The following is a 14,267-nucleotide window of genomic DNA, read 5'->3' as shown; positions in this document are numbered from 1 at the left end:
TAGCACTAGAAGGTTTCTATAAGAATTAACAATACAAAATGTAAAGGTAACAAGTTTCAGCATTGGTATACTAGCTGTGCATGAGCATTAAACCAAATACAAAAGTCTGAAGGTAACTAGCATTATTAACTAATGACAGTATAAAAAAATTGCAAACCATGTACCTCCAAGGTAAATATCATTTCGAACTTGGGGGGACCTTAAAAATTGCTATCCCAATCTTGATAATCGATCAAACATAAAAACTTGATCGAACGAATCAAGAGAACAACCGGAGGAGGAGGTTCCCACTCTTGACCTTTCCTCTTGTCTTCATAATTGTCTGTGCAGTTTAACCAAAATAAAATGACATCAGCGCCTTGGCATTTTGGTGACACTGTACAAAAAAATTAACTTATCTCATGAAAGTGAGGTATGTAATCTATAAGTATTAACAGTGCAAAAATCTGAAGGTAGTAACAAGTTTCATTGTTGGTATACTGGCTGTGCAACAACATTAGAATGCCTTAGCTGAAAAATCTTTAACACATCCACAATCAACAGCTAACCCTGAAATAATCCAGTGACATTAAATGGCATTGCTTAAATTTATCAGTGGCATTAGACTAAGAACGACATTAGTTAAATGTGGCATCACTTTAGCAGTAGCATTGCTTGACTTGACTGCTGGCGTTATACTAACAACAAAAAAAGTGGCAATAAGAGCATGGGAGGCCCATTCGGACAGTGGGCACACCAGTACGATGTACCTCCACGGACGCAGAGTGGTGAGGGAGGTATGGTTGCCCAGAGCAACAAATATCCAGGCAGCATATGTGGATTACGTCCCATTTTTGTTCTCTTTAGCCACCTTTTTCCTATGTGAGGACAACAAACCGATCGACCTGGTCATTCTCTATTGCGTTGTCATGCCTTTCTACCCTTCTTCAACCAAGAGACACGAGACTCGTTCCTTAGCTACTGATTTTCCCCTTTTCAACCTAGATGTGGGTTCGATGCCTACTCTCTTGGACAGTGCAGTCTCCCTTCCTTTCCTTATTCAACCCAGACATGGATTAGTCTGCATGAAGTAGGGTTTCCTTTAATAGTGCAAATTATGGTTTTCATCTGTGTGGCCAGCAGAGCAGAGGATAGCAAATTGGGAAGATGGTGGAGTGGAAAAAGATCCACATGCAATGATGTGGCAGATGGGGCAATAGAACAAGGGTATGGTTTGAAAAGAGGTAGCATACCTGAGGGTCAGCGGGAAGTGGCTTCGCTCGTGGTCGTCATCCTCCGCACACACCACGGCAGCGAGCTTGGGGACGGAGGCCATCCCGCGCGGGCGCTAGGTTTGAGAGGACGGCCTTGTCGTCAGTGCATGACCTTGCTCGCTGACGACGAGTGCGTCAACGCTGCACGTCATTTTCTTCCATGTCGGATCTATGACCACCGGCGAGGAGGGAGAGAGGGGCCGTCTTTTTTAGATCTGGAGAGAGGGTGGTAGTGTGAGAAGCAAGTGGGCAGCCCTTGGCAAGAAAGCGCTGAAGCTCCAGCCTATATAGCTTTTTTATACTACTAGTACTGGAGGTGGAGTAGTGGTAGAGTAGTGTATATTTTCTCTGCATACAGTACCAGTTAGTCGTGCTTCAAAACTGAATGGAACGCCATTAAAAAAATAAAGGTCGATAACTAATGCAGCACCTCGGGCAAACGTGGCTAGATCGCATTTTGCACGAGAAATTACACACCATGTTTCATTGACATGTGGTCCCATTCCAACATATCAGTGAGATGATGGTGAGTAGTTGGAGTATTTCCGAACGGACGTGTAGGCCGGGGCGCCTCTTCGTGAACCGTGGCAAACTGGCAACCGTCCACCGACTCTTCGCCTTTCCCTCTCGATTTGGAACTGCTGTCGCACACTCTTCCTCTTCCTCCTCCATTTTCCTTTAGCCCTTCACCCTTTCCTCTGCCATTGTTCGATCGTCTTCTCCATGGAGGGAACAGGCCGGAAATGACCCCGTTATTCTTGCCTCGATCTGAAAGATGACGTGGTGGAGGAATTCATTGATCGGTGCGATGTCATCACCTCGGCTAGCATGGCAGGTTCGTTCAAGCCCATTCTTGACTCAACTAATAACATCATTACAAGGAACCCAAGAGTCAAGGAGCGGTTTGATCTCCCCTATCTTCTTCGCCGTGACCCTGAAAACTAGCGCCGGCACGACGGGGGCCTCGCCATGTGCAAGTTGATGCCGCTTGATAATGATACATATGATGCTAAGATGCCATCGCTTGAGGGCAAGGCTTGGGCAAGCGCAAATAGAGATTGGGTTGTTTACATTGGGTCCAACTGCGAGTGGGAACTTGTGAATGTGTACACTTGTGACCGGGTTCCACTTCCAAAAGTCTCAGCAGACTGCCCAGAGGTTGAGCACACCGGTATTGTACACACGTTCAAATACGATCATGGTGACGGTCTTCTAAGGAAGATAGCAATTTGTCAAGTTCCCAACCGCTCTCGGAATTACAACAACTATGAAGTTGTTGCTATCTTCGACAAGCTTGTTGCCGTCCTTGGTGGTTTGACTCGATGGATATTGCTCAAAAATCAGTTTCTGTACACGGATGAGTACCGTTATGCAATTCAATACGAGGGCCTTGTGTTTGCTGCCACCACTCGTGGCACTGTTTTTGCATGGCATCCTTGTAGTTTCGGTACGTTTGTCTTCCACCGTAATTATAATTTTTTTCATCCACATGCATGCGGGTTAGCAAGTTTCCCTTTACTAATTAATCTTCTTCTTGTCTTTCCAAGGTCCTGTGAACATTCCACCACCTATACTTGAAAATTTTATAACCAAGGGGGAGATGACGATGGTGATGACCACGAGCATGAGGACGAGCAGCGCCCATATACTCTTTGGCGCCTGGCAACTCATTCCGATGGATCACCTCGTCTTGTGTGTATACAGCCCACTGATGATGTTACTGCTAAGGAAGCAGGTGTAGTTTGCCATGGTCGCACTCTCTGGACCTATTCCAACACCTGTTGCATGGTATTCGGGATGGATACTAGTGTGCTAGCGCCAACTCCTTCTCCCTGGTACAGAATTGATAGTCTTGGAGAAAACTCGCTCTTCCTTGGACAAAACTATCCAATGACGGTGAAAGGCGATCCAACTGCTGTTGACACAATGTTACTACCATTTATGAGAAGCAATTGTGTCTATACCTCGGACATTTGGGTGGTTCCCTACCCTGGTGCTGATATAGTAGGTCGCTTCAGCCTGGATGATCAGTCCTGCGTTGGTCTCTAGATCGACAATGGATGACCCGTCCCAGAGCATCACTTGTGGTTCAAAGCAAGCGTTTCCAACGCCAAGGAATGGTTGAGTTGAAGTTCATTTCATTGCTTGTTATTTGTTGTGTGGTGAAAACTTTAGTATTTATAATGTATCCTCGTTGTCAATGTGGGTTGATAACCTGTTGTATGTAATAAAATGATATGCCTGTGATAAACTTACTAAATTTATGAATGGCTTTGGAGTTGCTTCTCTAAGTGAGTGCTGCGACAAGGCAAAATATATTTTTCGAATACATAATTGTACGTGCATTGCAATAGGTTATCGGATGAGGCCAATCAACAATAGTAGTACACTATTTGTACTAGCTTCACATGCTTCGCGCGTCGGGCGGGTGTTTTTACTGTAGCCATATGTTAATGTGTTCGATGTACGTAACCAGCACCTCGAATCCTCGATACTAGTACTATATAGTAGGAGTAAGTAGTAGGAGTAGTAGGGTGGCATGGGCCAGAACAAGCATTCACGTCCAGGAGTACGGCACACGCCACCACCACGACATCCATATGGCACCATATTATTTCTTGGAGTCCGTGCTAGAGCAATATCTTCAACCTCGTCGTTTCTCAGTCATCGCGCGGCGGGCGAGGTGCGGGTTTGCCGATAGTCAGTTTCCTTAACTGCGGTCCCACTTGTAAGGCCAACTCCAATGCACAACCCCAAATGGACCTCCGTTTTGCATGAACTCCAACGATAATTTTGACTATAAAAGCAAGACCAAAGAAAACAAGAACCACAAGAATACATTTTACTACTCCAGTAAGTTGGATTAGTGCCTTCTCGATGCATTCATTGTTGATCTGCGGAGGCTCGATCTTGCGTGCTTCTTTCTTCTACGAGTGTAAAGAAGTAGACGTTGCTTCCTCGCATCCAGTCACATGTCTAGCCTCTATTCTAGTAGGAGTATTGACGGTGTCCTGGACTAGGGGGTACTCAATGCGTCGTCTTCCGATCAGTTGGATTGGGCCGAGGACCCCCATGGCCGTATACTCATGGGCCAGTCCGGACAGCTGCCGCATACAAGGAAGAATCCACAAGGCTTGGCGATCAAGACAAGGACTCCTCCCCCACCGGCGTATTCGGCTAGGACTCATGTTATCCTAGGCCTCTGGTGCATTATATAAACCAAGGCCAGGCTAGTCGATAAAGATATACAACAACAATCATACCATAGGCTAGCTTCTAGGGTTTTAGCCTCTCTGATCTCGTGGTAGATCAACTCTTGTACTACCCATATCATCAATATTAATCAATCAGGAGTAGGGTTTTACCTCCATCGAGAGGCCCGAACCTGGGTAAACATTGTGTCACTTGCCTCCTATTACCATTGATCCTAAGACGCACTGCTTGGGAGCCCCTACCCGAGATCTGCCGGTTTTGACACCGACATTGGTGCTTTCATTGAGAGTTCCGCTGTGTGATCGGCGAAAGGACCAATGGCTCGACTGCAGGTCAACTGCGACATCGGCTTCTTCGTCACCAGATCGGTCACCTTGGTTTGACCGAGGACTGCGCCCTACCTCCGATCGTCATGTTCGGATGAAGGCCTTCATCAACACCAACTCTGGTCTCTATCAAGATCATGGAGGAGTCCTCCATGGAGCTCGGGGGCTCAACGTCAACATTGCCCTCAGGCGACCGTGCTGTTTTTCTGGATAGCAAACTTGTATCCTCCGCCATCGCCTCCTCGAGTGTCGCTTAAACGATTACTTCGGTGGAATTATGCGGAATTAAGTCTACAACAACCCTGCAAAAATTTCGTCGAGTTCCGATGGAGGAATCTCCGGCAATCTCTGATATACCGGAGCCGTGTTGAATCTGGATGAGAATCCGGACGAGTTTAGGGCGTGGTATCCAGCATCTAGCTCGGATGTCCTTTGGAGGATCCAACCATTGATTTGCTGCGCAATTCCCATATCTACCACCTGCCAAAAATTTAGCTCAATCCGACCGTCCAAACTCCGGGAAACTTGCAATTAGTGCATCACTTTTTGGATCTGTTTTCTGCGCGAGAACGAATCCGACCCGAATTCATCTTCTTTATGAACGGGATCTCGGACATCCCTTTTGAAGGAAGTTTTCGTATGGGGTGTTGTGTTTTATTCTCAAACACATCCCAATAGTATTAAAAGTATTCTTGCAATACGAACTTCACCGTCGCGCCGTTGTCAAACCAGCCCGACAACATCACTCCACGGCGGCCGACCTGCGTTAGACACGTCGTCGCTTTGTTGAGATGAGCTCAATTTCTTCGGATCATCATCTCGGCCAGCCGAACAATAGTTCGGCATCGCGAAGGATAAATCGTCACCAACATCGCCACCCCACGGATTACACGGAGCAGGCACACCTGCATCACCACATGGTCACTTCATCAAGCCGGCATCGACCACGTCACGACCTGCATCGCTGGACCGGGGGCTTCATCATCTCTTCATCAACCTACTCCGGAGACTTCGGCGTCGCTGGCCGACCAGCTCCGTCACGTTAGCTGGACCGAGGGCTTTGCCTCGGCGAGCCAACCTTTGCCAGCATCGCCATGTCGTTGCTTTATCGCCCATCAGGCGATAGGTGTGCGGATCGAGTCCCAATTTTGGGAATCACCTTTCTTCAGATTGCTACAACAAATAGGCCAGGTGCTATTAATCCTAGTATTTTTTGCTTGTTAGGGTTCATTTTTCCCAATGAATTATTACTCTGGTTTGTCCGTCATATGTACGCAGGTCTATCAAATGGTGGCCGCATTAACGACGGTCGCATGGTGGTCCGGTCATCCGGAACTCGGACCGACCTGTGAATTCAGGCCTTGCCATGCCTTTACCGCATCACACCGCCGCCCTGCATCGACATTGACTTCAGCGCCAGGCCATATTTCTTTTATTACTCACTTTGCATAAATTATTTGTTATGCAACAATTTTTTTATTATTATTACTATTATCTCCGGTTTGCACTATTTTTTGTGCACAGGAAAGTGATCCAGCCGGATTATATCCTTTGGCTTCGTCAACACTTCATTACCCCATGACGGGGACTTCGGCATCACCCTGCCGTCCTGCATTGCCCGTGCTATGTCACCACTTCGGAGTGCCGAGCTCTTTGCTCCGCCACCTCGGGACCGGCTCGGGGATGGAACCTTGTCCCGCGTCAAGCTCGGACCACATCATCAATACCGAACACATTAACCAGCTAAGTTGTCTTCATGCTCGAAGTTTTAAATTTTTAACTTGTGTTCGGCTCGGCCAAGCATTATACTTTTTTGGAAAAAAGTTGCTTGTAAAAATTTCCTTGTCCAAACTTTGTTTGTGACGCGCAAATTCAAATACCCCGTTTACTTGGGGGCTTCCTTCATGAAGCTTTTTCCTCTTGCATATGGTTATACTTGTACGGCTTCATTCCTTGTTCGTGTATTACGCCACAATATGCACCATATTGACTTAAGCGATTTGCAAGCTGGGTTGCCTGGCTCCTGTGCTTACCCCTACGTTCCCGATTGTTCGGCTAGGGAGTAAAGGGAGCACCTCTGCGATTGTCACGATCGGGTCACCCGAGCCGGACCTCAGATTGGGTGAAGACGAAAGCTAGCGCTCTTATTGTTTTCAATCATGGTCGGCACACAACGGAACTCATGAGTACAAAAAATCTATTGCACAAGTCTCATAATAACAATGAGCACCGAAGAAAGGTATCGGTGGGGGTACTATTTTCTTCGAAGATGCTTCTTACACTTTGCAGTAATATAGCATAAGTTCCCTGAGCGTGCTTTGTCTGTTACAGCCTTATGGCCTGATTGCCTGGTTATTGGAAACACCGTCGATATTCTCGACAGATGGAGTACATAACACTTTTCGGTCCTTGACCGAAGAGGGAGAAGCCGACGGTCGGTTAAGACGTGTTTAAAGTTCGGTTGAACATAGATATCATATAAGTACTTCGGTACATGCAATCATTCTTTTACCCAAGTCACTTGGGGGCTCTTAAATTTATATGAGCCGTTTTATGATAAGTGTTTTTCTTCTTAGTCGTTGCAAAGTTTTTATTATTATTTATCACTCCTTTTTTTCAACACAAGTGTGCGGTCACTAGCCGGGGAGCCTCATTTCTCTCTCAAAGCCGCTAGAGTTTAGTTTGCTAAACTGGCCTAGTAAGAAGTACTCTGCCTTCGGGATTGGAGGTTGAAGCCGTAGGCTGACCCGCTTGAAGTTTTGAGATAGGATGTGTCATGTTAAAGCACGGCAGAAGCACCTTTTTTTTCTAAAGTCCAATTTTCGGATTGGCACCGAACACTTGATCTAGTTCGGACATTAACCTTTTGAATAAGTTTTTTGGCTTTTTGAGCCCATGGCACTTTTAAACTATTTGTGTGTTTTCAGCACAAGTCTCGCAGTGCAACGCCGGACACCTTTAGAGATTCAACAAAAACATTCTCGGATATTGCTATATATGCATCGGTTTCGAATTGTGTCTTCGGTCAATAGTTGGGTCGCCTGGCTGCTGCGCTTGCCTCCTATGTTCCGCTTTGTTTGGCTAGGTGTGCAAAGGGAGAACCACTGCGATTGTGCTTCCAGCTCACATGGTTAAGCACCTCAGTGGAGAAAGCCGAAAACTGACTGTCACAATAAGCGTAAACTGGTTGGCGATCCGATGATGGCGTTAAACGACGGGCCATTCATAACAATGGCCGAAGTGTTTACGGCTTGACCTCGACTGTCGCCGAACACTACCGGGGGCTATTAACTGGCCTCCCAAACTAAATCCTCGATATTTTGCTCTTACATTGGAGCTGAGGTTTCATGATCATGCTTAGCATGACAACCAAAGAAAGGAACCGATAGCGGGACTATTTTCTTTGGAAGACATTTCTTCTGTTAAACAGTAATATAACATGTCTCTCCGTGACCTTTGTTTATAAAACCGTATGGCCAGATTGCCTTGTTTGTTGTAAATCTTTGCCCTCATAAAGGCTTTATAAAGTAGGACAAACACTCCTCGGCTATTGGCCGAGGAGGTGGAAGCCGATGGTCGGTCAAAAAAGTTTTGTACAATGCGAATCCGAGCATTAATGACGTAAAGTACTTGGATACATAGAGTCATTACACATAATTTGTGATTTTACTATGGATATCGATCCTTAATTTGGCCTCCCGTGTCCGCATTAAGGCTCGGGGGCTACTGGGCTTGGGGCTTATTATTTACAAATATTAAAGGGGCACATCGATCCCCTGATCTGGTGTTGCCACCCGACCAGTGTCTCGGGGGCTACTGCATTGCCTGTTCTATGCAGAAAATTTTAAGTGCAATATAGTTTCTGAGGGGATTTTGATCCTCAGGTTGGTCGGCCGCACACAACCTGAGTCTCGAGGACTGAGCACGCCGCTTTTTGTGTCCCGAAGTATTCTGCCGAGCTAGGACTTGATCCTCAGACCGATTTTGCAAATCAACCTGAGTCTCAGCGGCTACGGGGATCAGCGGTCTTATGTCATCCTTCCTGTGCATCTCGGGTTTTAGACCGATACCCACCTTGAGGGCTACTGGCTATGTATCTCGGCAGAGAATAAATTGCACCAATCAAAAATACTGACAAAAATCGGCCCACATTCGGGGAGGTGCACCACCTCGGAAGCAGTCCGGCATAAAGCTCGGGAGCTAGTGGCTGGCTCAATAGAGGGCATTTCCGGCATTAAGCTCGGCTAAACTCCTTCAAACATCTTTGAACCAAGGTGATTTACGACACCTCGGATACAGTCCGGCGTTGGAGCTCGGATACATAGTCCGGCGTTGGAGCTCGGATACAGTCCGGCGTTGGAGCTCAGTTACATAGTCCGGTGTTGGAGCTCGGATACATTCCGGCGTTAGAGCCGGGAAGTAGTCCGGCATTGGTGCTCGGCTGCAAGAGATACCTTGAATACAGTCCGGCATTAGAGCTTAGACGCAAGAGGACACTGCCTCCCGGGAACAACTCCGAACCCGAGGTGTGGCATAAATATAACAAGGCATTGATAAAGGCAGGAAACTTAAAGGGGCTCCTCGGATACCCGACGTGTAAACTTGTCGAATGCATTTCGGCGATCCTCAAGATAGAAGATGAGAAGATTTGTTGAACCAGTTTTCAAGACCGGCAACCGAAGATGAAGAATAGTTCGGAAGAACCGAGGAGCGTCCCGAACTTGAAGACCGGTTTAGGGGGCTACTGACGGTGTCCTGGACTAGGGGGTACTCAATGCGTCATCTCCCGATCAGTTGGATTGGGCTGAGGACCCCCATGGCCGTATACTCATGGGCCAGTCCGGACAGCTGCCGCATACAAGGAAGAATCCACAAGACTTGGCGATCAAGACAAGGACTCCTCCCCCACTGGAGTATTCGGCTAGGACTCATGTTATCCTAGGCCTCTGGTGCATTATATAAACCGAGGCCAGGCTAGTCGATAGAGATATACAAAAACAATCATACCATAGGCTAGCTTCTAGGGTTTTAGCCTCTCTGATCTCGTGGTAGATCAACTCTTGTACTACCCATATCATCAATATTAATCAAGCAGGAGTAGGGTTTTACCTCCATCGAGAGGGCCCGAACCTGGGTAAACATTGTGTCCCTTGCCTCCTGTTACCATTGATCCTAAGACACACTGCTTGGGACCCCCTACCCGAGATCCGCCGGTTTTGACACCAACAAGTATCAACAAGTGCACTAATCTCATCTCTAGCCTCTATGCTAGCTAAAAGTGATAGAACATCTACTAAATTGCGCTCTATCAATATATGGATGTACTCTTCTTCCCAATACAAAAACTTGCATCCATTCTACTCCCTCCGTTGCACAATACATGCCTTCTATTTGTCAAAATATATATCTATCTAGACATGTTTTAGTATATAGGTACATCCATTTTTGGACAAATGGAAGTCAAATATTTTGGAACGGAGGGAGTACACAATAAATTTTTTAAGTTAGCACAACTAGTCTAATCTGAGAGCACAACCGAAGATTTGGTCGGGTTCTTCCTCCTTTTGCTGACACGTGGGACATCCAGCATCCAGGTCGTGTCATGAAAGAAGATAGAGTGGAAGTTGAAGCCACGAGATGTGCATCTTGGGTTAAACTGTAAATAGAATCTTACTACTCTTGAGTAACTCCAAAAGCGGCCACCGATGATCTTTATTGGATTTGTTTTTCATCACCAACATGTCAAGGTGAAAGATGTTCAGGTTCGGTGGGTCCGCTTGCGTCTTCACTGACATGTGGGACCGCATGTGAGCAAACAGACGATGGGATACGCGCGTCCGCTGGCTGGCTGAGAAGAGAGATAGAGGAGGGATGAGCACGGACTGCAGGAAATTTGTTCTACGTACCTCGATATAGGCTCGATATAGTGGGGTGGCATGAGCCATAACTAGCATTCACGTCTAGCAGTACGGCACATGCCACCTACATGAGTCCCATCCGACACCATTTTTCTTGGAGTCCATGCTACAACCATCTCTTCTTCCTCCCGTTTTCTCAGCCATCACATAGTGGGCAGGGTGGGGGTTTGTCGATAGTCGGTTTGCTCAACTGCGGTCCCACTTGTAAGTGAAAATGCAACACCGCACGCATTCTCGCTTGAGCTGCGTGCTGGACCAACCGTGTGGGGGTGCAACGCGAACACGGCAGGCTTTTCCTTTTGAACTCGTAACTTGTAAAATTTGGTTCTGCTCCATGGCGCGACCAATAGATAGAAAATAATGATTTTGCCTAGAGTAATGAGAAGTTTGGTTTTGGCGCCGTTCATGCATGGAGTACGTACAAAAATTATGAAGTTGATGCGAAAGGTAAGATAATTATTGTAGTATCATATACTACTACATGGATTTGATGGAAAGATAAAAATACATACGGATCCATCAACGACATCCTCATGCCCTAGTATGCCGGGTCACCAACCGATGTGTGAGGAGCAGCGGCGTTGGCGGCGAGCTCAACGTGCTTCTGAACCGTGTCGTCGAAGGTTGCCCTGCGGTCCAAGAAGGCCAGCTTCCTATCATCCTCCTCTTGCATGTAGTAGTCCTTGTGGACGATTTACGCGTAGACATGGGTGATTATGTCGATGGTGTCTTGCTGCGCCAGGCGCTGTGCGGCGAGCGTGACCTCGAGATGGACATTCTCCGGTGCGACGGCGGGCAGTCGCAGGGCCACCAGTGCGTCGAAGAGGTTGTCACCATAGTGGCTGTTGAGGGTGGTGGTCATCACAGAGCCTGGGCGCGTCGGCTGGAGGCTTACATCAAAGTCGTCCGCGAGCTTCTTGATGATGGTGAACTTGTCGAGGAAACCGACGAGGACCTCGTCGAACAAGGAGACAAAGCTGTCGTCCAAGCGGCCCCTCGCCCTGGCGGCCTCAAGCAGTACTACCTGGAGACGTTCCTCGGTGCCGGGCCGCAGGCCGGCATCGTGGACCATCTGGCATAGCCGGCTGATGCTCGCGCTCATCGCCTCCATGGGTCTAGCTTAGCTTATAGTCAACTGATCTTGCGATTCGAGTGATCACTCTTGCCCTTGGTTAGCGTTCGTAGGTGCGTAGCATTTCGTACTACTCGTCGGCCCTCTACTGCACCTGCCTTTGGCTGTATGATAGGTGGGCCAGCCACCCCCTGGGCCCACGTGTCATTCACCCAAAGTAAGTTGCCATAAGTTAATGAAGCTGCGTCCCCCTTCGTGCCGGTGCAGTATAGTCATCTCACCGGACCTCTAGTTGGGGCCAAACGAGAGAAGTTTGATGTTTACTAGTTTATTGGTCCCCTTTGCATTTTGCACCATGTTTTGACCTTTGATTTAACTAATAAAATGTTAATGCATGTAAATAAAAATGTTGTGTAAGTCACCTTACGAAAACCAAATAATCCCAAAACACTTAGGCACGGTGCATTAACTCCCTCCTTGTTTCTTATTTTGTGACATATCAACCAATGAGACATGTGGGCCGTGCATGCTTTCAATGACTTGAGACTACCAAACATGACATGCAGTGTTTAGTTCATTGCATGTAATCCTATTAGTACTCTAGTTAGCAAAAGAACATTAAGTTCTCTCGCCGATAGGAACAAAACATCATGTATTTATTTATAGAGGGAGTAGTACATTTTTTGTGACATGCATTACTAGATATTGCTAGTCAAATACTAAAATCCAGATGGACGTGGTAGTACTCCTAAATCCAGATGGTGGTGCTACTAGTACTAGTAGTAGTACTACCAATGTAGTAGTAGGAGTACTAGCACTGTTCTACCCGTTGGTCAAATTATTACGTGCTGCTCCTCACAGTGAAGTGACAAGACCCTGCGCCGGAGATGACACCTGAGTATAGGCGCCGTGTTCGGCATACCATAGTCAGCCACACCGTCTGCAGTCACAATCATCATGGCTATAGAGCTAGCCTGCTTACAACTAGCCCTGTTTGACATAATTTCCCATGCGTAGATGCCCGTGCATTGCACGGAACACCAAGATTGGGGGTGGACGGCTTCGGCAGCGGCCATCGCGACAGATTTTTCCACGGCCTTCTAGATGTGGCGGGGAGGAGATAAGGCTGATTGTGAGAGACAAGGAGTTGTTTGTAGATAGGGAACAAGTGCGGGCATCTTTTTGCTAAAATTAAGAAGCTTTGTTTGTATGCGTCAGATCTAGATCCGACGGCTATTGGTGAAAGATGGGAGGCACAACATCATCACCAACTCAGGACCTGTTTGATTCACAGGATTTTGAAAATGCAGGAATAGGACACGACAATATTACAAGTTTCAAACTGATATTACAAATGTTAGGAGTAATTTTGCACCTACGAAGAGGGAATTACTAGGAAGTTTACGTAAGAACTTTCGTTACTTTAGGTGGATGCAGCATTATCGTACAAACTAAAATCCACCGCCCTGACAAGTCACTAATGGGCAAATAAGTTTTTGAGTCTCTGGCCACTTGATGTTTTAAAAACAAATTCAGCTTCTGCGGAGACTTTGTCATTTAGGCTTAGACGCTTGCGGTGATCAGCACGCCATTCATTGTTGCGCCAGAGAATGCCAAACCTCATTACCTTGAGCACACTTGCCTCCAGAACAAAGAACCTGGCCAATTTAATCTCAGATGTGCTGCCTCGGTAGTCGATCAAATCAATTTCTGTAAGATGGAGATCAAGGCATTCGATGAGATTGTTATAGTGCAACACATTTTTCACTTTTGGGTCTTTTTTTATCTGCAAAAGAAGAGAACATATTAGAGCAGCTGGCTGCATAAGATTGCCGTGTCATCAAGAGGTACCAATATCATTCGCTCATATGATAGGGTTGGCTGGCTAGTGATATTTTTTCACTCTCTCTCTCTCTCTTTATGTTTCCTCTCATTTAACTAGGAGCACGTGAAGAGCTTGGGCATTTGTTGCCTTCCACTATTTGGACGATGCCATATTTCGCAAAAGTATGCCACATAATATGCATCAATGTCAAATCAAAAGATTTTGGCACCGCTCTCGCGATGTGAGAGAGTTGGCATCATTGTGCACACAGACCCACATGTATAAACAAATCAATCAAACCAACTACACCGGAGCAAAGTAGGTGATCCAGATTGGGGCACCAGGTGAGCAATGGAGGGGCATCGATACCAAATGCATCACAAGTGAATTTGGCACATGTTTTGGCCTACATAGCCCACTTTTGTACTCCCTCCGTCCCAAAATTCTTGTCTTAAATTTGTCTAAATACGAATGTATCTAGTTACATTTTAGTGTTAGATACATCTGTATCTAAACAAATGTAAGACAAGAATTTTGGGACGGAGGGAATACTACCTCGTATTTAGTATAAAATTTTGACCATAGATTTACCTAAGAAAATGCCAATGCATGTCACTAAAAGTACACCATTTGAAATTATGTTCGAATTCGAATCCAACG

The sequence above is a fragment of the Triticum dicoccoides genome, chromosome 2B (assembly GCF_002162155.2).
Source record: "Triticum dicoccoides isolate Atlit2015 ecotype Zavitan chromosome 2B, WEW_v2.0, whole genome shotgun sequence".
Classification (NCBI taxonomy): Eukaryota; Viridiplantae; Streptophyta; class Magnoliopsida; order Poales; family Poaceae; genus Triticum; species Triticum dicoccoides.
This window is presented reverse-complemented; position numbering follows the sequence as displayed.